The sequence below is a fragment of the Protomyctophum bolini genome, assembly GCF_963924005.1.
Source record: "Protomyctophum bolini genome assembly, chromosome: 5".
Lineage (NCBI taxonomy): Eukaryota > Metazoa > Chordata > Actinopteri > Myctophiformes > Myctophidae > Protomyctophum > Protomyctophum bolini.
Window position 1 is genome coordinate 45,074,035 of NC_137866.1, and position 26,288 is coordinate 45,100,322.

The 26,288-nt window shown below is 40.4% G+C and overlaps 1 pseudogene across 1 annotated transcript; it reads left to right on the forward strand.

Moving 5' to 3' along the window:
- Positions 1–711: 711 nt before the first annotated feature.
- Positions 712–1,735, forward strand: LOC308315514 (cysteine-rich protein 2-like; annotated as a pseudogene). The gene is made up of 2 exons: positions 712–1,308; positions 1,418–1,735. The product of its transcript is annotated as a cysteine-rich protein 2-like (transcript).
- Positions 1,736–26,288: the final 24,553 nt, after the last annotated feature.

The following is a 26,288-nucleotide window of genomic DNA, read 5'->3' on the forward strand; positions in this document are numbered from 1 at the left end:
TGTTTTTTTTCACAAGCAGCGTGCAGGCAAAAGCAGGTGTTAGAAAAAGGTCAATATCTCCAGAATGGAAGATGGTAGAATCATAATTTTTTTTTTAAATTGAAGTGGACAAGTTGGGCTTTCTTTTGATTTATGCGGTGTGATTCACGCTATAAGAGGCCCCTCGCTGTGGGCCCCCCAAAAAGTTCAAAAAGCCCATGTTAACCCTTCAGCACCAGTAAGCCATGGTCCGCTAGAACCTGTAGCAGTTAAAGTGTTAATATTAGCCTAATTACTATAAATGTAAAGGTTTTACTTTGCACAATCAGTCAACATTTCAGAATTCTTCCCTAAAAAAAGCCTTTAATGTGAGAGTGTGTGTACCAAATTTGGTGCTTTTTTCCACCGCGTAACGATTTTAACCATGTTATGACGATAATACCCCCTACTAATAGGCTTTACAGTGACGATGAACCACGTGACCGGGCTCTTTTCTGCCTCCTCAATGTCGTAACTCTGTCTTACTCTATGTCTCTGCCCCCCATACTTGCTCTACCCCAGTGACGTCACTGATGATCTCATCTGTCACTGATGATGTCAACCCAATGTATAAATACATGACATGGTTGACTTCCTTCACATAATCTCATATTCACTGATAGCCTGGTGGAAGCTTGTGCAACAGTATAAGCGAGAGTTCACTTGGTTTTATTTGACCAAAGCATTTACAACATGGCCAAAAAGTGTTCCAATTGTGAGAAAACCGTGTTTTGGGCTGAGGAGGTGTCATCATTGGGGAAGGCTTGGCACAAGTTGTGCCTGAAGTGTGACCGTTGCAACAAGCTTCTGACGGCAGGTGGTCATGCTGAGCACGATAGAAGGCCCTACTGCCACATGCCATGCTACGCTGCCCTCTTTGGGCCAAGTGGTGTGAACATTGGAGGGGCATTGGCAAGTTCCTATACTCCGATGAACACCAGCAATCCTGCGGCTGTGGACATCGCACCCATGAAGGCTGAGAAGAGAGTACCTAAGGCACCAGCAAAATCTGGCAACCTGTGTCCCAGATGCAACAAGAACGTATTCTTTGCTGAGAAGGTGACATCACTGGGCAAGGACTGGCACCGGCCCTGTCTGAGCTGCGAAAGGTGCCGCAAGACCCTGACTGCTGGCAGCCACGCAGAGCATGATGGCAAGCCGTTCTGCGACATCCCATGCTATGCTGCCCTCTTTGGGCCAAGAGGTGTGAATATTGGAGGGGCAGGCTCCTATATATATGATAGTCCTGGGAACAACAACCCTGCTGCTGTGGACTACTCAGCACCCAAGGTGGCGGACAAGAAAGCTTGTGTACCTGAGGAACCAGAAAGAGATGAAGGTGCAGGCCCCCAAATGGATGATGATACCCCTGTGAACAACCCTGCTGCTGTGAACTCAGCACCCAAGTCTGAGGAGAAGAGAGCCTATGTACGTAAGGGACCTGAAAAAGCTGGGAGCAGCACCACTTTCACTTTCCTTGGTGAAACCAACCTTTGTCCCAGATGCAACAAGAAGGTATATTTTGCTGAGAAGGTGACGTCACTGGGCAAGGACTGGCATCGGCCCTGTCTGCACTGTGAAAAGTGCAGGAAGGATCTGGCTCCGGGAAGCCACGCAGCGCATGATGGCCAGCCGTACTGCCACAAGCCGTGCTACGCTCATATGTTTGGGCCCCAAGTGGTGAACACGTGGCGTGGGCAGATACATCTATGAATAGGGAACCCAGCCTTGAGCCCCCACTGCATCCCTCTCTCTGCAACACTTTCTACCATCCACCACCACATTATCACTTGGTATGGAAGATGGTTGTACAGAACACCGACCTGACCGATATGTATATTGGAGTGCCCATATATGTCATATGACATCAAGGGCTGGATTTTGAAGGTGCGTTTTACCATGTGGTAATACATAAATTGGCCTCGCTCTGCGCACAATCGTATTATGAAAGCCTTATCGTCCCGTGTTGAACGCACACACATATGGAATACGACGTTGCTGAATATTTTAGCATTGTGGGAGTGTCCATATGTTAATTATTTTCGCTTTGCGCAATTTGCTATTAAGCCCCTTGACCTGCGCATAACGATTAGACGTGGGTCTAGGCACCTCATAAACGCAAAAAGAATTTAAAGTACTGTTTGATTTTACACTTGAGCGGCTCTGGGACGCTGCTGGAGTGTTGCCAAGTCTGTTTATTATAAGCGGCTTCTTTTTCTGTAAAGTTGCTTGTAAATATTGGTAGTTGTGGTTGCTTTTCTTGTTTCTAAAGGTTTCTCCTAATGTTGTTTAAACCAGTGATCCTCACACAGCACATTCCCATGTCAAGGATCCCCAGATTAATGCATTTGCCCAACTTAAGGACGGCTAATACAAAAATGTAATTAAAATGTTACTTTTGAAAATAGCAGATCTACCAGCTCACAATTAATCACATTCATTCATTAAAACTATGAACTCTGACTGCAGGCGGATATATAATGATCATTATAACAATGTGCAAGAAAATATTTAAATTTTCTTTATATTTGTGGACAATCAAAATATGTTTTTTATTTTAATGTGGTGTCATTAAAATTAATCTGGATATAGCAGACTCACTATCTAGAAAATAAAAACATGGCACTTCATTTAAAATAGGTTACAGACCCCTGTTATATGCGCTTATTTTGGGATTATTTTTATAGACCTATTTACTTGTTTCTATGAGACATGGCAACAGCCAGCAAAAGACGCATCCATTCTTTTTGAAAGGTTGAGATTAGAAACGACCATAATTATTTCATTTCTCAACCTTAAAAATAAATAAAAACATCTCCATAATCCTTGAGAGGTTTGCTTTCATACGCTGTATCACACTCGATCCAAGTCTTCTTCAATAAAATGCTACGAGCGAAGACCATACCATCACGGGCATACGCACCACGCATTCAACTCATTACTCATTTCAAATATAATATAATTATAATTTAAATTAAAATATAATTTTACTGGTGTTTCTCAATAGAAACAACTTATTTTGAGGCATAAAGGTGACAGCATGCAGTGCAATAGGAATAATTAACCCAAATGTGACAAAGTCATATGTCATGTCTTCTATGGTGCCAGCCTGAAGAAATGTAATAATAACGATCCCCAAAGTGCGCATTCCGTATGTGACATCAGCTGACTGGTAAAGAAAATAGTACGGACATGTTGATTGGGTAACTCTCAAACACGCCTTAAACACTCCCATGACTAATTCAAGGCCGTTTTGCGCACTCCACGGGGTGTCGAAAGCGCTTCTTAACATGCTTAAAATTGCAATATGACATACCTCACGCCCCCAGCTCATATTACTGTAATAGGTAAAACGCACCTTCAAAATCTAGCCCCAAGGATCTCCATACATGGGCATAAAGGGGTCAAGGACTTACAGATACAGATATCTCCATAGGTATGGGCATTAAAGGGACACACGCATACAAAGATACAGAGATCTCCATATAATGAGCATAAAAGGGACACAGACAGACAGACGGGTAAAATGAGTACTCAAACAAACAGTTTAAAATGAAATGGTAAAAAACAAACAATGTAATTACGTGAAGTTTGGCAGTTAAAAAAAATCACACTTGTGTAAATTGAGGGGAGCCCCTCGCCTCTATTGACCCACAGGACGTTTACTGCTGTAAACAAAGTTTACTAATTCAAAGTAATTAGAGTCATTATTATTATTATTATGACTAGTCATTATTAGACGTAATTTCAAATGCCAGACGTTGGAGGGGATAGCGCCCCTCAAAGATGTGAGTTTAGGAGGCTTCTCTGTAGGTTGGAAGGGTACTATATTCTGTATTTGAAATTAATATAGTGAGGTCTATGGTGGGTGTTCAGTGCATTTACTGTATACGTTACATTTCTGACAACTGGAGGAAATTCACCATGGAGGTGGGTGTTGCTCAGGAGTATGTTGTTGCCAATAAATCTGAAAGATTTTTAGTTTTTTATTACTTATATCATAAATAATATATGAAATGAATGAAAACTGTGTGTTTGTATATGTCCCGGGCATAACTCGGCCACCATCAGACCATTTGACCTCAAACAGTTTTTTTTTTTGTGTGATGAATGTGATGATTTGATTCGCTGAGCACGGAATATTATGATGTATAATTATGATGGTAAAAGCACCCCTCACTGCACACAAGTGTGATTTTATTTTGTTACTTTCTAGTAACTAGCCCTGCTATTCTCATTTCACATTAAAAGTATTGCATCTTTTACATGCATTACTGTACATTACTTTTTTTAATACATTACTTTCCTATAGTTGTCGATCTATTTTTCGAATCTAATCATTTTGAGCCTCACTAGAGTTTTCGCCACGTTTTCTTCAAAACACACGTTTTGCCATGCTACTGCATATAGATTCTGCATCTTTTACTACCGAACTGGAGAGCACTAGTGTAACAGAAAATCAGCACCGATGAAACCAACCTGTGTCCATATAAGAAACTTTGCAGAAAAGGTGCCATCACTGGGCATGAAGGACTGGCTTCCATTCAGCCCTGTCAAAACACACAGACACATAGATTGTTCAATATTGTTCAAGCTATATGGCAAATATAGCTATTGTATCGTAAATATCTTGGTTTGCTATAGTGACTATAGCCATTATGTTATTGCTGTTGACTTTGTGTTTTATTCTATCTTTTTTTTCTTATTGTACAGCACCTTGTAACGATTGTTTTGAAAGGCTCTTTATAAATAAAATTACCTTACCTTACCTATTAAAGAATAGTGTCATAACACTCACAAACAGTATTAAACATAATTACATATCCTACTTTACTCCCCCATGACATCACTGATGACACCAGTCGACATGGATTGACACCAGCTGCATCCTCCATATGCCTGTAAAGCCTGTAGGTGCCACCGTGCCAGCACCTCTGAAAAGGTTTTATAAAAGTCCCCTGTTAGCCAGTCTGACTCTGGGCTCTTGTTAGGCAGAATAATATAGCCTCTCTAAGCTGCATCAATCAATATCATCATCACATACAGTAGCTGTTTCTCAGATTCACTTATTTAGTGTCTTGTTCAAAGCATTCTCAACACAATCATTGTCAACGTCACTTTTCCTGAATAAGTCCCTATAAAATGATTCTACCGTTTCTAGAATACTACTTACTTAATATTTACTTTTCACCATTTTTATTTTACAATGCATGAATATAATTTCTCTTTTGCTTTAATAGTTCAAGCACTATAGTATAGGAAGAAGGAAGTTCATGTTTCACCCTCTACAGCATATTGTGCCCTACTCCTCACAATTGCATGCATAGGCTACACTTGTTTTTCTCATATTCATCTAACGCAGGCTTTATTTTCAAATATGTTTTAACATTGTAATTCATATTATTACCAGCATTTATAATTTCCCTTGATAGCTTTTCCCTCAGTTCATTTTCCTCCTGTTTCTTTCTGAAATGACTTGGTTTTGCATATAGGCCTATACTTTTCTTTTTCAGGGTCTCCCACCATTCACTATAGCAAGTTCCCAAACTTGTTCATGCCAAGGAAAGGACCCCCAAATTGACACTTATTAGCCCACGGACCCCCAATATGTAAAATATGCCAGGGACTAGCAGTGATTCTCAACCTGTTTCATTTCAAGGACCCCCCCCCCAGAGACACTCTTGTGCATGCTGAGTTTCATTCTCCCAGGGTCACTCAAATACAGACCCTCCTGAGTCCCTTGCCCAAGGGAAACTATCCCTGTGGCAATTGTGCTCAGTGCAGCAATACTTTTAAGGCTGCTTTTTTCACTCATCCCCATACAGGCAAGAAGTTCAAAATTCAGAGTATAATCGTGTATTTCCACACATGTGGTCTATATGATCCGTTGCCCATGTGGATTGGCCTATGTGGGCAAAACCACTAGACCGCTCAAGCAACGAATTAGTGAACATACGAGCTCCATTCGGAGAAACGACCGTGATTACCCAATTGCTGTCCATTTTAATCACTCTAAACATGACATTTCTTCTTTTCGTTTGATGGGTATAGAACAAGTTCGCCTGCCCAACAGAGGCGGTAACCATGACCTGTTACTCAAACAACGTGAAGCATATTGGATCCATACCCTTCAAACCCTTCACCAAGGCGCTCAATGATGAACTGTTACTAAATGTCGTTCCCCCCCCCCCCCCCCCCCCCTATACGCTATTTACTAATACGTAAAATATATAAGCACTTTAATTCAGAACTTCTTGCCTCGTTGAGTGAATTTGGTTTGTGTATGTTTATATTTTTCCACTCTCTGTCTGTATGTCATGAGAGCAGGACCTGGTGACTTTTGTCTCTTATTGTTAACTATGTTTATTTCCTAATGTATTTGTACAACCATTAGTCTTTACATCTTTTCTCGTATAATGATTTTTAGAATGTCACTGAAATGATGTAGAAGTTATTTGGGGATAGTAACAGCACGTCCCTAGCAGGACTTTTACATTCTTGTTGTGTTCATTTACTTATTTCAAGATGCTCCACTGTTTGTGTTCATACAGTCTCCATATAGTAAAGTGTCACTACCTGCACTAACCGTGCAGCCAAACCCAGATGAGCATGAAGAGACCACACGCTGCTCCAGCTGTGAAGATCAGAATACAAGATAACTTGATAAGTGCTTCACGCCTTCCATTAGACTGGTAGAGCACACACACACACACGCACACACGCACACGCGCATGCACACACACACACACACACACACACACACACATACACACACACACACACACACACACACACACACACACACACACACACACACACACTCACACACACACACACACACACACACACACACACACACACACACACACACACACACACACACACACACACACACACACACACACCACAGCAGAGGCAGTAACTGTGCGGTTTATTTTAGGTCTTTTTTTTCTTCAGGTTTAAAGTAAACATTTTTTTCTAAACAGGTTTGTGATGAGACAGCAACAGAGCACATTTCTGACCGTATACCTGTGTGTGTGTGTGTGTGTGTGTGTGTGTGTGTGTGTGTGTGTGTGTGTGTGTGTGTGTGTGTGCGCGTGCGTGCGTGCCTGCTTGCCTGCCTGCCTGCCCTCTGGTATAGCACATTTCACATTACGATGGAAAGAGTGTCTTTAAGTCAGCTTGATTGAAATCCCCCGCCGCTAGATGATGGGTGTGGATTGACATATTTTATTTGTCGACTTAAAATCTGATTAATAAAAAAAAACATTCACACATATTCACGCGCAGGCACGCAGCACACACACGCACGCACGCACGCCAGCCAGGCTGTCTGACACTGAGGGAAGAGGACAGAGGGATAGACACTGATGTGTTTTACAGAAGAGAGAGGGTAGACTGGACTGTATCATTGCCATTGTGTTTGTGATATATGGACCCAGAGTCTGAAATAAAGATTGAATAACAAATGTCTTGACAAACCCGAGGCTATATTCATTGGAGATTGACAGTAATGTTAGTATTAGTAAATAACAAAAAAGTAGTTTTGGAGAAAAGCATTTAAATGGAAACTTGTCAACCGCAGGATGTGGTTAGAGACGTCATTTCTCATAGATCTGCTGTGTAGCATTTGGGTTTTCCTGAAAGTGAAGATGTTATCTTCTGATCTAGAATGAGTGTATTGGCTTAAAAATAAAATTAAGATCCTATAGATAAAGGCCAATTGGTGAAACTTAGCATCCACATTATGGTCATTTAAACATTAAATCCTTTGAGAAAGTTCTCTGAGCAGTGTCTATAACTGGTCAACAAAAGTTGACCAGTTAGACACTGCTCAGAGAACTTTTCCTGCAGGCTGAGCAGAGTTCTTTTAAAAGTTGAGAATAGTTTAACCTTTTTTCAGAAAAGGGGTCTGTCCAATCAGGATTTAGTGTCTCTCTGTGGCGCGCTGTGAGCCTCCGTCACAGAAGCACACTACCACCACAAGGCCAGCCTTCAACCTGAATGACCTAATATTCACCATCCAGTTGTCTTAAAGGCATTCATTAATATATCTCAATTAATAAGTGAGCTCTGTTCCAGCTGCAGCAGTGTGAGGCCCAGTCAGCACCAAATAATTCATAATTGGTATAACTTTTTTTTCTATATCAATGCATTCCTGAATTGAAATTTAATTAGTTTGTTCTTGTTTCACAGCTTGTGCTTGTATAGAGCTTGATGACTGGTTACTTTTAAATGGCTGTACAAAAGTATAGAAATCACACCTGTGTGAAGTGAGGGGCGCTCTCATCATCGTGCATCATCATTCATGACGTAAAATAGACTATAATAGTCCTGTGTGGCTATACCAGAGGCCTCATTTCACTATTATAGTCCTGTGTGGCTATACCAGAGGCCTCATTTCAAAAACAAAATGTTTTGGGCTTTCATGCCTTTTTTCGATTGTATGTATAGTGGAGACATGCAGACAGGAAACAGGGAGGGAGAGAGTATAGTACAGACATACACACAAAGCCACACATTAGCAGTGCTCAAAAAATTTGAAAATTGCTGATGGATCACATTGTAACATGAGCTATTTTTGACAATAATATAATAAATGACATGCATGCCTATAATGACAAGCCCCCCAAAAGGGACACCAGGAAGTGGGTAATAAGGGTTAGCGTTAGGAACAGGGTTAGTAATGGGTTAGGATTAGGGTTAGGGAAAGGGTTAGTAATGGGGCGAGTCGGACCTAGTCGGACCTAGTCTGAATAATGGCGCTGACCCAGTGTGCACTGGGCTTACTGGTGAATGGTGATGTGTTGGGTTTTCCAACTGCCGCGTTGATAAGCATTTCCTGTCAGAGTGTCAGTAAGAGCAGCGTGACGTCATAGAGAAACCACATGACTGATGAAGAAAACATGATAAAACACGAAGTGCCGACCCCAAAGAGACCAGACCACACTGCTTCTTGTTGACTGAATGCCCATTTAAAGACTAAAGTCTGATTGAACGAATGAACGTCCATGTATCTGTTTTGACAGCTAGAAACAGATATGAATTTTTACCAAATATTGGTGCTGTTCACCTTTTTCTGGACCTCAGGTAGGACTCTGTTTTAGTTTGTTGATTGTTTTAATGCGTTGATTGATTACTAAACTCATCACTTTTAAATCACTCAATGGTTTTTGGCTATAGGCTAATGCATATATACCTCTGACTTGCTTTTACATTGTGAATCCTTTAGAAGTGTCCTGTCATCAAGTATAGTTTGAACACATTCCTGTATATGTACTGGGAAATATATAGGTTTATTCCTGTCAGGGTCGTAGTCTAGATGCGTTCATGTTAAAAAATCTCACCAGGTTTGGTGAGGCCCATGTTTTGATTGTGATGTAACAAGCAGAGCGGCCAGTTTACGTGGCCTGCAGGCAGCAGCACAAGTCATGTTTATACTTAGTCGTAAGACAGTGTCACGCGATGAACGTAGCAGATCTACAAGCCCCACATGTCATGGATTTGTTGTGTTTTGTTGTGAATTAGTTTGAATTTTGTTGTGAATTTGTTGTGAATCAATAATCAAGTTTTTATTTGCCAGTAACTTGTACTTGTAGGAACAGTGGAATGCTTTTGTTCCGCAAATTGTGCTACAATATTATATTAAAGCAGAAGTGGCAAAAGTTTTTTTTTCTTTTTACACACATTATAATGTTCTTATTTTGATCATAAGAGCCAATTACTGAAAGTCAGTCGGGGTGCATACTTAGTTTAGACTAGTTATTGGTTAGACATGGGTTAAGGTTAGGTTTAGGTGTGCTGCCCTGTGGGAGGTTAGGGTTAGGGTGAGGGTTTGAGATAGGTTGTAGTCGACAATATGTCATATTAGGAGTCCTACTAACTAAACCATACATGGTAAATGGCGGCCCGGGGGCCACATTCACTTAATGTGGCCCGCAGGTTAATAGCAGAATACTCATATATTATTGATTTCAGCTAATTACTACAATTCAAATGCTATTGTCTTTTTTAAATTAAAAGGTTACTTTTCAGGATTCCAATTAATAAATAGCAAAAATAAATGAATAAATCAGGATTTCAATTAAAATATAGCAAACATAGCTGATCTACAAGCTCAAAATGCATTATCAGTTCCTCCAGATCTGCCATGTCCGCCGCGTCACGCCGTTGACCGTTGTACGACAAAGCATAAACTGCTGCCTTGTCTGTCAGAATGCTGAAACACTGAGAAAGCACTGTTACGTCTTCGTCCTTTTTTCCCCAACTTGACTACAGGAGCAGTGGTCTCAAAAACATAGAGGAAAACTTGACAGAAAAAGACTCGCTCACTAATATAATTATAAAAAATGAAAGAAAACTCTAAGAGACCGAGACTTAAGATTTTTTTTTCTTTTATTATAACATAAAAGTACATTAAAATTTAAAAGTAGCAAATATTTCAGTCCTAAGACCTTCATCAGTGCTATATATACCGGTAGTCTTTTTCTGTCAAGTTTTCCTGCCTGTCAGAATGACCTCTACTTTTAATCATTTGAGGGAAACAAAGAATGTTGTAACTTAATTTAGGTTACAGTTCATTTGTGTAATATTTATATTGCATAACAGTCAAATGTGCTCATTGCATATTGTTATTATTATTACAGTTAAAAGGAGAATTGATTATAAACAAAAGAAGTCGATTTAATTCACAGTATGATTTATTTGATTGATATTGCTTACTAAGAAACGAATTATAAGTTGAACTTCATATCCCATGATGCATTTGTGTTTAGCACCGGATATCCGGGGAACCAAGGCGGGCTTTGTTGTTGTTGTTTTTTACATTGAGAAAAAGAAAGGCTCAGCCTAGTATGGCCGTATGTGCCAAATTGACTAACCAAACTAATTAATTGCATTATTCTGTACCATTTTTTGCCTATATAAAATTCAAGCATTCTAGTACCAGACGACGTCCTCTTATGTTCATTTTGACCGTAGTTTAATCTACAAAGAACACATGTGAGAAACACATCAGAAAAGATAAGAGTCAAGAAGAGAAAAATGCCGGTGCGAGATCATGTTAGATGTGTGAAAAGTGACAATACTATTGACAATATCCTAAGGTGGAAGGGCCAAGGATGCCATGGAGGATGCTGTGACCACTAACCCAGCCTTAGCCACTGAAGAGGCAGGACTCAGCAGCCAGGTGGACACCACAGGTGGGTCTGGCATGGGACGTGCACACATAGACATCAAAGGGGGCTTCAGCCCCTGCCCTTTTGCCCGTCTGTAAAATAACTGCCCTTTCTGTGGTGAAATAAATGCAAATGCAACTCCTTTCCTTTCCAACATGCTGGAAGGCAGCGCATTCAGGAGAATTGCTTTTCTTTTACGAAGTCTCCTGAACTTGAACATATTTGTTTTGAAATCCACTCACTTGTGAGCTTGTAAATAGCAGATCTACAAGCTCATAGCACAGCACCGAGTGCCGCGCTACGAGCTTGTAGATCTGCTATTTTCTTTTAATAGTGAAAATGTGGCGCAAATCTTTAAATATATATATTCTTTCAGAACGAACGTTTTTTTAACTCAAATCTTTGCTACTGGGGGGGGGGGGTAACCTGACGCTGCCAGATCCAAAAAGCTTGCTACACAAATTTGTTTCACAGCTAATATGTTTCCCCAATACCGCCCTCATCTGGCAGCGTCAGGTTAGGGGGGGGGGGGGGTCCCTGGAACAACATATTTTCAGATGGGGGTCAGCGGCCAGTTACATATATTTTCGGGGGTCCTTGACATGAAAATGTTTGAGAACGACTGACAGAAAAATGTCAGGATTTAGAAGGCATTTGTAGAATCGTCCTCAGGTCTAAATGCGTTAAGCATTATGTTATTATTCAACTGTTGAAAAATAGCAGATCTACAAGCTTGCCGAATATATTCTTTCAGAGCCAATGTTCTTTAACTTAAATCTTTGCTTTCGCTGGAACAACATATTTTCAGATAGGTGTCCGCTCCGCAGTCAAATACAGATAATTCTGGGGGTCCTTGACATGAAAAAGGTTGCACCACTGACATAGCAAGATAGATGTTCAGAAAACTGTCATGATTTAGAAGATATTTTGACGAATCGAGCTCAGGTCTAAATGGGTTAAAATGGCCAGGGTCCACTTACTGAAATTAATTAATAGTTACCGTCCGTATGCAATAAAGAGGTTTTCTTCTAAACCAGTGTTTCCCAAACCTTTTTAGCCTGTGACCCAAAAATAAAAATATGATGTCTCCCCTCCCCGACACCCAAACTATAGCCTAGTTAAAATAGCCGATCTACAAGCTCACAACATGTGGCTTTGCGCCGCATTGTGAGCTTGTAGATTGGCTATTTTCACTACTACCTAAACACTTGTTTTCTAATTTATGGAATTTCTTTGATATTCTTTCTTTTATTTTTTTCTTGACATTACTTAAAAAAAAAAATAATAATAATTCATGAAACTTTTTGCTTTTTTGGGATTTTCTTTTTTTTTATGTCCTGAACTAGTAATAATTAAAAACAAAATGTAGGAAACAAAACATAGAGGGACCCATAATAATGTGTCCATGACCCACAAATGGGTCCCGACCCCCTATTTGGGAAACAGTGTTCTAAAGAACAAGTCTAAAATTCAAAATGTAAGGAAACACAGAAAACAGACTTAAATGAGGACATTTTGATCTGTAAGAGCAAACCTTACAGTATACAGTATACAAAAATCAATTGCAATGCTTAATATAATATTCAAATAGTGAAATCTTACCTGAAATATAGGTTCAAAAGTAGGTCATAATGTAGGCAAGTAGGCATAATGCATGGCTGCCAAATTACTTTTCTCCAGTGCATTTGGTGCAACAGATAAACCACAACTAGACCCAAGCAGAATGTATTAGTAGAGACGATCCATGTTCTCTGTTACAGTGGAACTCATTTATTCTGATATTTGTCTCCTCAGCTCTCCAGACTGAATCACACAACACAACAGGTAAACAAAGAACACATTATTATTATTGTTGTTGTTGTTGTTGTTGTCCAATGGATCCACTGTAGTTATTATTCATTCACAATATATTGTTAATACATTTGCATTGGTTGGTTAGATATTCATAAAACTTTCACTTTCACACTATTTAGATTTATTTTTAAATAGCTAAAATAGCCGATCTACATGCGATGTGATGTTGCGATGCGTTACAGAGACCAAAACTTACAAGCCCTAATAGATAGGAAAATAGTAGATCCACAAGCTCACGCTGTGGGCTTGTAGATCTGCTATTTTCACTGTCTTACTTTATTGCGTTGTGTGCTTGTAGATCTATATAGATATATAGGAACAAGCAGGGAAAAAAGTTGAAATATGGAAATAAGAGGTTAACGATATTATATCCCAGGTGTGGTATTGACAATAATAAACACAGACATTCATAAATGAACTTCACGCATAACTGTCGATAGAACTGTCGCTTTTTCCTCTTATTGTGTAATGATATCCCAACAACTACTTCCTGTGCCTCAGTGTTCAACAGCACGTGTGACAGCGAAGAGTTCCTGTGTCAAAACAAAATATGTGTCCCCAAGAGCTTTGTGTGCGACCATGACGACGACTGTGGTGACGGCTCAGATGAGCCCAAGGAGTGTGGTGAGTGGACGCTTCTCATAATGAATGAATATGGATATGAATTCATTTGGTCTCAGACGGATAGGAAAATATGTTGTGCCTAATGCGAGATCTTGTTAAAACGTTTCAAACATATTCACAATGTCAAGCTCTATACTTCCTGTTCCAGAGTATCCACCATGTGGCTCCAACCAGTTCCGCTGTGCCAACGGCCGCTGTCTCATCCAGAGAGCGTGGGAGTGTGACGGAGAGCTCGACTGTCACGACCACTCAGATGAAGCTCCCAAGAATACTCGCTGCAAAGACCCAAGTAAGAAATGCACACGCATCTTTCCCTTCCCTTTTCTGCGTTTTTTTTTCTCTTTTCTTTTTTCCCTTTGTAATCTTCCCCTTTTCCAGCTGTATTGTCTCTGCATCGGGGAAGAGTGGGTGGGCATAATGGGTGGACGGGAGGTAAATGAGGGGTACCTTAAGACATATGTACTGTACCATGAAATGTATATGCTGATCATGAACAAGGACCCCACATGGGAGGGGAAAAAAATGTAAAAAACCCAATAAAAAGATTTATAAAAAAAAAAAAATAATGCACACGCACGTACACGCACACACACACACACACACACACACACACACACACACACACACACACACACACACACACACACACACACACACACACACACACGCTCTCTTTGCTGCTCAGTGTAGTGGAATAGATGGCTGTCAAACTCCTGTCTCTTACAGTATATACTGTACATACTGTACCTGTGCATGTCAGAACTACTGGTGTGTCTTAAATAAATACTCTCATGTGAGGTGCATGGGGTCATTCCCTATACATATTATACGTTGTGGAGAGATATATCAATATTGATTGATTGATTGATTGATTGATTGATTGATTGATTGAATATAATATTAGACAGAAATGCAAACAGCACGAGTACAGTCAAACACAAAAAGTGGTGTGGACTGGATGGATTGTTTCCATCAAGGTCTTATGTAAACAATAGAGAATACACTATTCTATATTACAAGGTAGGATATTGAAGATATCAGTCACACATTAAATTAATAAACAGATACATTAATAAGAGAACGTCAAACATCATCCATAGACATAACTATAGAACTGGCTTTTTGCTCTTATTCTATAATAATGGATTGACCTAAACAACTACTTCCTGTGTCTCAGCAAACCTGTGCCGCAGCGACCAGTTCATGTGTCAAAATAAACGATGCATCCGCAAGAGTTATGAGTGTGACGGAGACAATGACTGTCGCGACAACTCAGATGAGGCTCACTGCCCAGGTAAGACACACACACGCACGCACGCACGCACGCACGCGCACACACACACACACACACACACACACACACACACACACACACACACACACACACACACACACACACACACACACACACACACACACACACACACGCTCTCTTTGCTGCTCAGTGTAGTGGAATAGATGGCTGTCAAACTCCTGTCTCTTACAGTATATACTGTACATACTGTACCTGTGCATGTCAGAACTACTGGTGTGTCTTAAAGAAATACTCTCATGTGAGGTGCATGGGGTCATTCCCTATACATATTATACGTTGTGGAGAGATATATCAATATTGATTGATTGGTTGAGTGATCAAGGTCAAGGTCTTATGTAAACAATAGAGAATACACTATTCTATATTACAAGGTAGGATATTGAAGATATCAGTCACACATTAAATTAATAAACAGATACATTAATAAGACATCATCCATAGACATAACTATAGAAATGGTGTAAACTTTTACACGATCAGAATCACATTCATCTAAACCTCCTCTGCTTCCATTGCTCTTCCACTCCAACAGAGAAGAAATGTGATCATCACCCAGCCTATGTCTGTCACAACGGGAACTGTGTCCAGGAGACAGTGCTGTGTGACGGCAAGGACGACTGTGGCGACGGCTCTGATGAGCTCAGCAGCTGCTCTGTTAACGAGTGTCTGAACAGCGAGCTGAGTGGCTGCTCCTCCCAGCTCAGCTGTAAAGACCTCAAGATAGGCTTCAAGGTATGGAATCAACAGCGCCATTTGACACAGATTCCACCAAGACACTGATGAAACACCTGGTCAGCATCACGCTCTGTTCCTGTCTCCTTACAGTGCACATGTCACAGCGGCTTCCATCTGAAGGACGATGGGAAGACGTGTGTGGACGCAGATGAGTGTAGCAGCTATCCTAATCCCTGCGCCCAGCACTGCAACAACACACAGGGCAGCTTCCACTGTCTCTGTATGGAGGGGTACCAGCTCAGCCCTGAAGACCCCACCATCTGCAGGTCCACATCTGGTAGGAAACAGTGGAGCTCAAAGCACTGAAAGCACATTGGTTGTCTATTCCAAGAATAGCAGATATACAGTACGTACATTATACAAGCTCACAGCGCGGCACTACTGTATGTGCCGAGCTATGAGATCGTATAGCCCCCGACTAGGGTGGCCCCCGAAAAATATTAAAAAGTTTTTATTATAAAATTGTAAAGTATTGAAATCCAATTCAAGTGAAATGTGTACCTGCCTCTCTTTTTAGGGGCCTGGGTACTATAAGCATTGGTTTCATGTTGCGCTGCTGTCTCTGTCAGATCAATAACCTGTCGACATCAGTATCAGTGGGTAACACCCTTCGCTACGAAGGGTAGCGTCCCAGATCGTCCCAGATCCCTCTTACAAACTGCTGCGTACGACAGTAGACTGAAGCTAAGAAGGCTTTCAGGAAATTGTTTTGCTTCTAAGTTCATTCATCCAGGAGGTGTTTTCCCGAAGCCAGATAAGAAGACTCGTAATGTGCTCTTGAGAACCAACTTAAGTAGTGCTTCCTGAAAGCAGTTAGGTAGCATGTAATGCTGTGCACTTGAGAACCAGCTGCTATACTACTGAAGATACTGCATAAACTCAAAACCTTTTGGGGAAACGGGTTTGCTGCTAGTACCTTAGGAGGCCTGAGTCTGACATCTCTCTGAGTTGGTTATTTTAATTAATTCATGAATCTTTTTGTTGTCTCTTTTTGTCAATCTCTTTGTAACTGTTATTTTTGTCTATTTTAACTCATTCAGCACGAGAACCCCTTTTGGTGTTTTAAGCATAATTTTGAACTTCTATTGAAAAAATAGCAGATCTATAAGCTCATAGCGCGGCACCGAGTGCCACGCTAAGACATTGTAGATCTGCTATTTTTGAAAAATCATGAAAATCTGGCGCACATCTTTGAATATATATTATTTGAGAGCGAACATTTTGAAGTCATATCTTTGCTTCTGGGGGGGGGGGGGCGGGGTGTCCCTGGAACAACATATTTTCAGATGTGGTTCGGCGGCCAATAACATATAATTGTTGGGGTCCTTGACATGAAGTAATTTGAAAACCACTGACATAGAAACCTTTTTTTTCCAGAAAACTGTCATGATTTAAAAGAATCTGGTCTCAGTCCTAAATGGGTTAACATACATAGATACAGAGTTTGGTTTTATTTGCATTTTCTATTGTTGTATTGGCCTATTGTTTGTTTGTCTGATGTCACATGGCAGGAACAGGTATCTGTTTCTTTCTGTACTAATATATGTGTTATTGGTCTAATACAATATACGGTTGTAAATTATCATTCTTGGTAACTCTAATATTTACATTGCTTTCTCATCTCTACTGTATGTAGTTTTATAAATGATGCTGTGTTCATGAATATGTTCTGTCTCTCCCAAACAAACAAATTAAGCATTGCATTTTACGCTAAATAAATGTGATGTCAAATTTTCTCTAGATGTGGAGCCCTTCCTCATCTTCACCACCTCCAACAAACTGAATAAGATGAACTTGAACGGCTCCAACCACACTGTGCTCAAACAGGTGAAAACCATTGAACATACTGTAACAACACATCCTATACACGCTTACATCCACCAACAATAACACATTTGAGCCCCTAATGAACTGCATTGATGATATTAAAACCTGGATGGATGAAAACCTCTTATATCTCAATGACAATAAAAGGGAAATCATCATCTTTGGACAACGCTCCAGTGGCTCCACCCCTCCTGTCAACAACCTCGGCCCCCTCACTTCCAATATCAACACAGACAAGCTCTGTTGTCAAAACAAGCTTTTATCACCTACGCCTCCTCACCAAGGTTAAACCCTGCCTCCCCCTCAAACAATTTGAAATGGTCATTCACTCCTTCATCTCCTCAAGGCTGGACTATTGTACTAATACTATGGCATCAACCAATCCTCACTCCGAAGACTCCAATTAGTCCAAAATGCTGCTGTCCGCCTTCTCACCGGACCTAAAAAGTTTGACCACATCACACCTGATATCACGCCATTGGCTCCCGATAAAACAAATAATTTATCTTTTAGATCCTACTTTTTTACTTTTAACCCATTCAGGACAGGAACCCCTTTTGGTGTTTCTAAGGATTATCATGTTATACTAGCTATTGAATAGCAGATCTACAAGCTCATAGCGCGGCGAGGCGCTACAAGCTTGTAGATCTGCTTCTTTTTTTTTTATTGTGAAAATGTGGCACAAATCTTGAATATATTGTGGGCACCACTGAACAACGATAGGCAGGAGACACAGCAAGGTTTGCCTACTCGGGCATTTATTGAGAGGATTATGTTCAAAAGTTCAAATCAGATCCAGCACACACACTTGGTTAACTTAGGTTCTTCCTATTTCCAGGGCAAAACAGTCTATAATTCCTCTCACTCCTATTCCTTCAGGAGTGTTATTTCCATCTGGGTTCCTCTTCAGGATTCCTCCATCCCGAGGTTGCCTGTGTAATGAGAAACACTATTAGCACAGAGTCTGAACAAGTGGCAACAGTGAGGGGATGTGTGTTTGTGGAGACCTACCGCCAGATTGCCATGTCAGTTCTCCCTCCGTGAGTCAGTGGAGAATGAGGCGGATCTGTTTCCTACCTTTCAAACATTACGCGCGCAGCGCGGCTGTTGCGTAATTGCTCTGATTGAGGAGGAAGACGGGTAGATACGTGTGGTCAATCACGTGACCCAGGGCGGGTCGCTGTCTTCTGAGCTGGGCTCCGCCTCTGACGCTCCACTGACTCTCGTTGGGGTGGCGCTCTGACGGCCCGCTGTCATGTGACATCCCACAATATATTCTTTCACAGTGAATGTTTTTAACTCATACCTTTGCTTCTGGGAGGACCCTGGAACTACATATTTTCAGATGGGGGTCCTTGCCATGAAAAAGGTTGAGCACCACTGAGAGACACTGAGAGGTCTATAAGGTCTAAATGGGTTCAATCTCTTGCCCTATATGGCTGAACGTATACAGCGCTACAACCCTCCCAGAGCTCTGAGGTCTGCTGACCAATCACTGCTGACCGTGCCTGCCAACCACCTGAACCCCGCGGTGGCGGCCCCAGAGCTGTGGAACAACCTCCCCCACTTTATTAGAGCCGCCCAATCCATCGAGATTATTAAATCCTTACTTTAAACGTACCTGGATTTTAATGTAATCTTATTTTAATGTGCTCATATATTCCTATATTGTCCATGTATGCCTCATTTGCCATGTATCTGGTTCTACTTGATGTAAATTGCTTTAAATGTTATTTGCTCTAAATGTTTTTTCTTTCCTGTGAAGCACTTTGGTCAATTTCGGTTGTGTTAAATGTGCTATAAATAAAGGATGATTTGATTTGATACAATTCACACACTGCTTTTGACATGTCGGAATGTATTCGACCTGTCAGAGACTAACTGCTAACTAACTAACTGCTGTGCTGTGACAGGACTTGAAAGGAGCGTTTTCTCTGGACTTTGACTACAAGCAGCAGATGGTCTATTGGACAGACACTGACACCAAGACGATCAGTCGTATGCACATCAATGGCAGTGACGTCCAGGTCAGTGTGACAAATACACAGATGGGAAGTGAAATAATGTCAGAAAATGGTTATACTTGTATTCAAAATGCTTTGTAATATCACTGTTGTTAGACAGTGTGGTGGTAACTAAGTGTTTTTACTCAAGTACTGTACATATTAAACACTGTAAGGTACGTGTAATTTCCCAAGTATTTATATTTCCTAATACATACTGGCCTGGTACTCCACTATATCTCAGAGGCATATTTGTACGTTTTACTTTAGTTACTTGCAGTGGTGGACAGTAATGAATGAGGTACTTTGTTTTAGTAGTGTTCTTAAGTACATTTATGAGTATGTGTGGTTTACTTTAGTATTTCAATCCACTGCATTCCAAAGACGTAATATTGTACTTTTGACTCCACTACATTTCTAGGAAGGTAAAAGGTACATTCTGAATTAACGATCTATAAGCTCACACCGCGTCGCATCAGGACACGTTGTGATAGTTGTAGATCAGCTATTTTCACTACCATTGATATTGTCTTGAAGGTGGTTGTGGATTGGGCCGGATGGGGGAGTGTGTGTGTGTGTGTGTGTGTGTGTGTGTGTGTGTGTGTGTGTGTGTGTGTGGGGGGGGGGTCTAAATACAGCAATACATTGATACAAATTATTTATGTACAAATTATACAGTATAGGCTACAAGTACGCCAGTACTTTAGCTCAAGTACACATTTATAGAGAAATGTATACTTGCTATACTTAGTTGAGTAATATATACTCAACTACGTATCTATAGTATACGTAGTTGAGTATCTATACTTTGACTCAAGTATACTGGGCTTGAGTACTTTGTCCACCACTGCTTACTAGTTACTTTGTAGATTTAGATTGTTATGATGTTATAAATAATAACATTCATTATTGAAAATATTCAACATAGTTAGAAAATAGCAGATCTACAAGCTCACAACGCATCATGTCACAATGCATTGTGAGCTTTATAGCATGTGTAGACCTGCTATTTTCAAAAAGCCAAATTATGAAATAAGGCTTAAGTGCTGAGAGTTTGTGCAAACAAGCAGAAAGGTTGAGTAGTGGCAGTTAGAACACTTTTTTACAATACCCTGTGATATTAATATGTTGAACAAATGACTTACAAATAGAACAATAAAACGTGGTGAGCACTGCGTGAAAAGAGGAGTTAACGGGCAATTACGGGAACTGTATTTTGCCCGTAGACCTCAAGTTTAGCGGGCATATACATGTAATGTACGGTAATATACAGGTGTGATGGTACAATACGGGAGTTTATGGGTTTTTTTGCGCAGTGGAGTATATCCAGAGTGAATGTATGTCTCATTGACAGGTCCTCCACACGTCACTCAGTGCACCATGGGGTCTGGCTGTTGATTGGGTGGGAGGAAACCTCTACTGGGGTGACACTGTGCAGCACACCATAGAGGTGTCCAAACTAAACGGGGCGTACCGAACAGTCCTGGTCAACACCGGCCTGGAGTTGCCATCCTCCATGGCTGTGGATGTACGCTACGGGTAAGTGTACTGTGGTGTGGTGATCATGAACCTTACACTGACTTTATCAACCGTCCTGTGAAACACCACAGATACAAGAAGACTGAATTTACATCTAAGAGCTAAACGGATGACATTGCATCATATTTATTTGTTGTTTGTTGTTCTCTTGCAGCACTGTTAATTTTGACAGCAAATTCTGATTTAGTCTTAGTCTTTAGTTTTAGTCCTATTTTAGTCTTCTGAAATTGTTTAGTCTTAGTCGACTAAATATCAAAATATTGTGGTCTTAGTCTTACTCTTAATGCAGTGTACATTTTTAAAGATTTAGTCTTAGTCTTTTGAACAACACAGCATTTTGTTTTAGTCCTATTTCAGTCATCTGAGTCCTATTTTAGTTTACTACACAACATAATTAACTGTCTTGCAGATCTAGTTAAATAAAAATCACATTAGTTCTTTTTTTGTATAAGACTAGGATGTATCACATGAGTATGAGTATATATATATCCGATCTACAAGCTCACACAACGCGTCTCACAGAGACGTGTTGTGTGAGCTTGTAGATCAGCTATTTTTGGTGTATGTTCCCCCCAGAATAGGGATGCTGAAGTGTTTAAAGTAAACGTCAAGTATGAAGTTATTTGCATGGAAATGACTAGTTTACGTACCGTGAAATGACATAAAGGTTCTATAAAGTAACAATGCAATTCAGGGGTGCGGTTGACGAAAACGTTATTTTGCCGATCGAGGTGCACTGAGACAAAAATGTTTGAGAACCACTGCTGTACAGACAGTACTGAATGTGTGATTTGTTGTGAATAGTGACCTGACACAGTGTCTCCTCTGACAGCTACTTGTACTGGGCAGACGAGGGCAGCAACAACCCCCACATAGGGAGGATAGGGATGGACGGCACCAACAGGAGCATCATAGTGAAGGATGGGATCATCACGCCCAGGGCCCTGACGTTAGACTACATCAATGATCACATATACTGGAGCACCGGATGGGAGAACAGCATTGAGTTTGCCAACCTGGATGGAACCAACAGACACACAGGTTACACGCACGCACGCACGCACGCACGCACGCACGCACGCACGCACACACACACACACACACACACACACACACACACACAGACAGATTTTAGTATGGGGATTCATGGATGCCATTTTTGAAAAATATTTTGGTCAACACAAATCATAGAGAGCCAAATATATAGCTGATCTATACAGGCTCACAATGCGACGCGTTGTGAGCTTGTAGATCTGCTATTCTTGGTGAGTGACACCGGTGTGCAGTTATGTATGTAAGGCATAATTCACGCATGCATGCGCACACACACACACACACACACACACACACGTACACACACGTACACACACGTACACACACATGCACACAAACGCACACACATGCACACACACACACACACGCAGCCACACACTCACGCATGCATGCATGCAGCCACGTATGTAAGCACGCAGCCACACACGCAAGCACGCACATACGCTCACATGCACGCGCACACACACACACACACACACACACACACACACACACACACACACACACACACACACACACAGACACACACGCACACACGCACACACACACACACACACACACACACACACACACACACACACACACACACACACACACATCATACTCACATACTGATACATATTTATTGTGGGCAACATTTTGATACGACACTGTAATTACACGATTCCAGGTCCATTTTACACTCTGTGTTAAAGGAATGCTCCAGATTTGACTGTGTTCAAGAACAGCTTTTGTAAATGTTGTCCATGAGTATAGTGGAAGAAAAAGTAATTAAAGCAGTAAGAACATGATTTACTTCAGAGTACACTTTACTAAAACATTGTATATCTTATTATAAATAGTCTTATTGCTATTTCATAATATTCTGACACTTTTGGTTTTGTGTGTCTGTAGTTCTGCGTCGGGACAGCTGGTTCCATATCTATGGTATTACCCTGTTTGAGGAGTACATCTACTGTGGCTCCAACGACGGCTCCGGCTCCATCTCCAGAGCTCACAAGACTCAGGGAACCAACCCCACCACACTCATCAGAAACCTGTATAGTCTTCCATGGGACATGAAGATCTACCACCCATATCAACAACCTGAGGGTCTGTACCACCTACTGTACACAACACTCTCATTATGACTCTGCATAATGTTTTATGACTTCTATTAACTGTCTATCATTGTATTATTATCTGATCTGTTTTGAAAAGCATTACGTATACAGTATAAATACACCCTATAATAATAACAACAACAACAACAACAACAGAAACAACAATAATAGTCATATTGTGACATAGTAGTAGTAATAGTATTAGTATAGTATAATCGGAATTGGCCACATCGGCCATAAAAATGCCATATTGGTATCGGATCGGTCTCAAAATAATCCAGATTATTTCATCGGTTTACACCAGCAAAAGAAATTAAAAATTCTACATTGAATTCATTCACACTTGGAAAAAGAGTATAGGCTATGTATTGATTGGCTTTGGGCCAAGCAGTGTTGTTTTCGTCGACTAAAACTAAGACGAAAAATGTTCGTCGACTACCTATTTTCACTGACAAAAACAAATGGAAACTAAATGAAAACTAAGCTACGATGACTAAAACTAAGACTAAATATACTGACAATTTCGTTGACAAATAAAAACTAGACTAAAATGTTAGGAAGGGACTAGTGGACAAGAGATCCAGTAAGTCATTTTACACTTGGTTGCATGCTGAAAATAGCAGATCTACAAGCTCACGCGACGCGCTGTGAGCTTGTAGATCGGCTATTTTCAGCAAGTGTAAAAACACTCATTAAGACGGCATCAAGACCCGCCAAAATACATTTTAGTCGACTAAATCAACTATAGATTTAGTCGACTAAAATCTTATGACATTTAGTCGACTAAAACTAGACTAACACTAAGACATTCCAGGTGACTAAAATGTGACTAAAACTAAATAAAGTTTCAGTCCAAAGACTATGACTAGACTAAAATTGAAATTTGCTGCCAAAAACAACACTGGGGCCAAGCCCCTAGAGGACCTATAGGCTTGTTTCCATTGTGGCCCTCTGTATAATATCGGAATTGGTCAGATTTGGTATCGGCAGATATGACCCTGCAAATAATGGGAGATCGGATATCGGTCATTATAATTTCATAACTGTGCACCCCTAAACAGTATTGTAACATAATAGTAGTAGTAGTAGTATTGTATCATAGTAGTACAGTAGTAGTATTCAGGGCTCTCATATTCATTACATGTGTACATGTTTTCCTGCAGTGTCTGCTCATCCGTGCCAGACCAACAATGGAGGATGCAGTAACCTGTGTCTGCTCTCACCTGGAGGAGGCTACAAGTGTTCCTGTCCAACCTACTTCTACTTGGCAGCGGACAACAAGCAGTGCATGTCCAGCTGCACTGCCAGCCAGGTGATTCACCTCCAGTTCACTTGTGTTATACACGTTTATGTCTTTATAGGTCTCGTGTCTGCTGTCGATAGTCATTCTAAAGATGTGTGTCGTCTCTCCCGTCAGTTTGCTTGTAAGAACTACAAGTGCATTCCGTTGTGGTGGAAGTGTGACACGGCAGATGACTGTGGGGACGGCTCAGACGAACCTGCAGACTGCTGTGAGTAGAGACTCAGAGACTAAAACACATCTTATACATGTGTTTACACTGATTACACTTATTACTTTGTACTCCAATGTCCTTTAACTGTTTCTGACACCTGCATTAAATATATAACTACAAATGTCTTCTAATTCATGACAGTTTCTTAAAATCCTGTTTCTGTATGTCAGTAGTGCTCAAACCTTTTCATGTCAAGGACCCCAGAATAATATGCATTTGGCCGTGGACCCCCATCTGAAAATATGTTGTTCCAAATATTTGAATTAAAAATGTTCACTTTGAAAGAATATAATTATAGTTAAAGATTTGCACCACATTTTCACGATTTTTCAAAAATAGCAGATCTACAAGCTCATAGCGCGCGGCACTCTGTGTCGTGCTATGAGTCCTTTTTGAGTACAATATATTGGTAAAAATGAAATGGAGGTCCATTTTAAAACAACCAACATCCAACAGACCATACAAACAATGTAAAAAAAACAAAAAACGAATTAATAAAATAGCCTACTAATGTAAACAATTAAAAACAAATGGCTTCTAAATCCTAAAAGTTTTCTGTAAAACCTGTGTTTCTATGTCAGTCATGGTGCTCAACATTTTTCAGGCCAAGGACCCCCAGAATTATCTGTATTTCGCCATGTACCCCCATCTGAAAATATGTCTTTCCAGGGAACCCCCAGAAGCAAAGATTTGAGTTAAAAACGTTCTGAAAGAATATATATTCAAAGATTTGCGCCACATTTTCACGATTTTTCAAAATTAGCAGATTTACAAGCTCGTAGCCCAGCATTCGGTGCCGCGCTATGAGCTTGTAGATATGCTATTTTTCAATAGCTAAAGTACAACATAATGCTTGAAATACCAAAAGGGGTTCCCTCGTCCTGAATTAATAGGCCTATTTAATAGGCATACCATATATATAGGCATTTAATTGGTATTTGTTTATAAACATTTGGGATTTGTTTATAAACATTTGGGATTTGTTTACAAATATTTTGGTATTTGTTTATAAACTATTTGTAATTTGTTTACAAACATTTGTAAACAAGCTGTCAAGATGAGTTAGTTAGTTATGTATTTATTTAAAGCAGTGGCTCTCAAAGGTGTGATCCAGGGACCCTCATGGTACCTTGAGGGGGTTCCAAATGGACCCATTATAGGTCTGTAACTCTGAGAGTGTAACATATGGACCCAAATGGACCCTTACAGGTCTGTAACTCTGAGAGTGTACGAATGGAACCAAATCATGGACCCTTACAGGTCTGTAACTCTGAGAGTGTACTAGTAGGCCTAGAAAAGGAACCAAATGGACCCTTTTATAACTTTTAACTCTGATACTGTACAAATGGAATCAAATGGGACTCTTATGGGTCCATCTGGTTTTACTCTCAGAGTTATGGGGGTCCTTGAAATTAAAAAGTTTAAGAACCTGTATGCAATGGCTTATCTCTTGTAAAAAGAGAGACCAGCCTATTCTCCAAACCATTATCTTATGCTTTGCTACTGTAGGTTGTACAAAATAATAT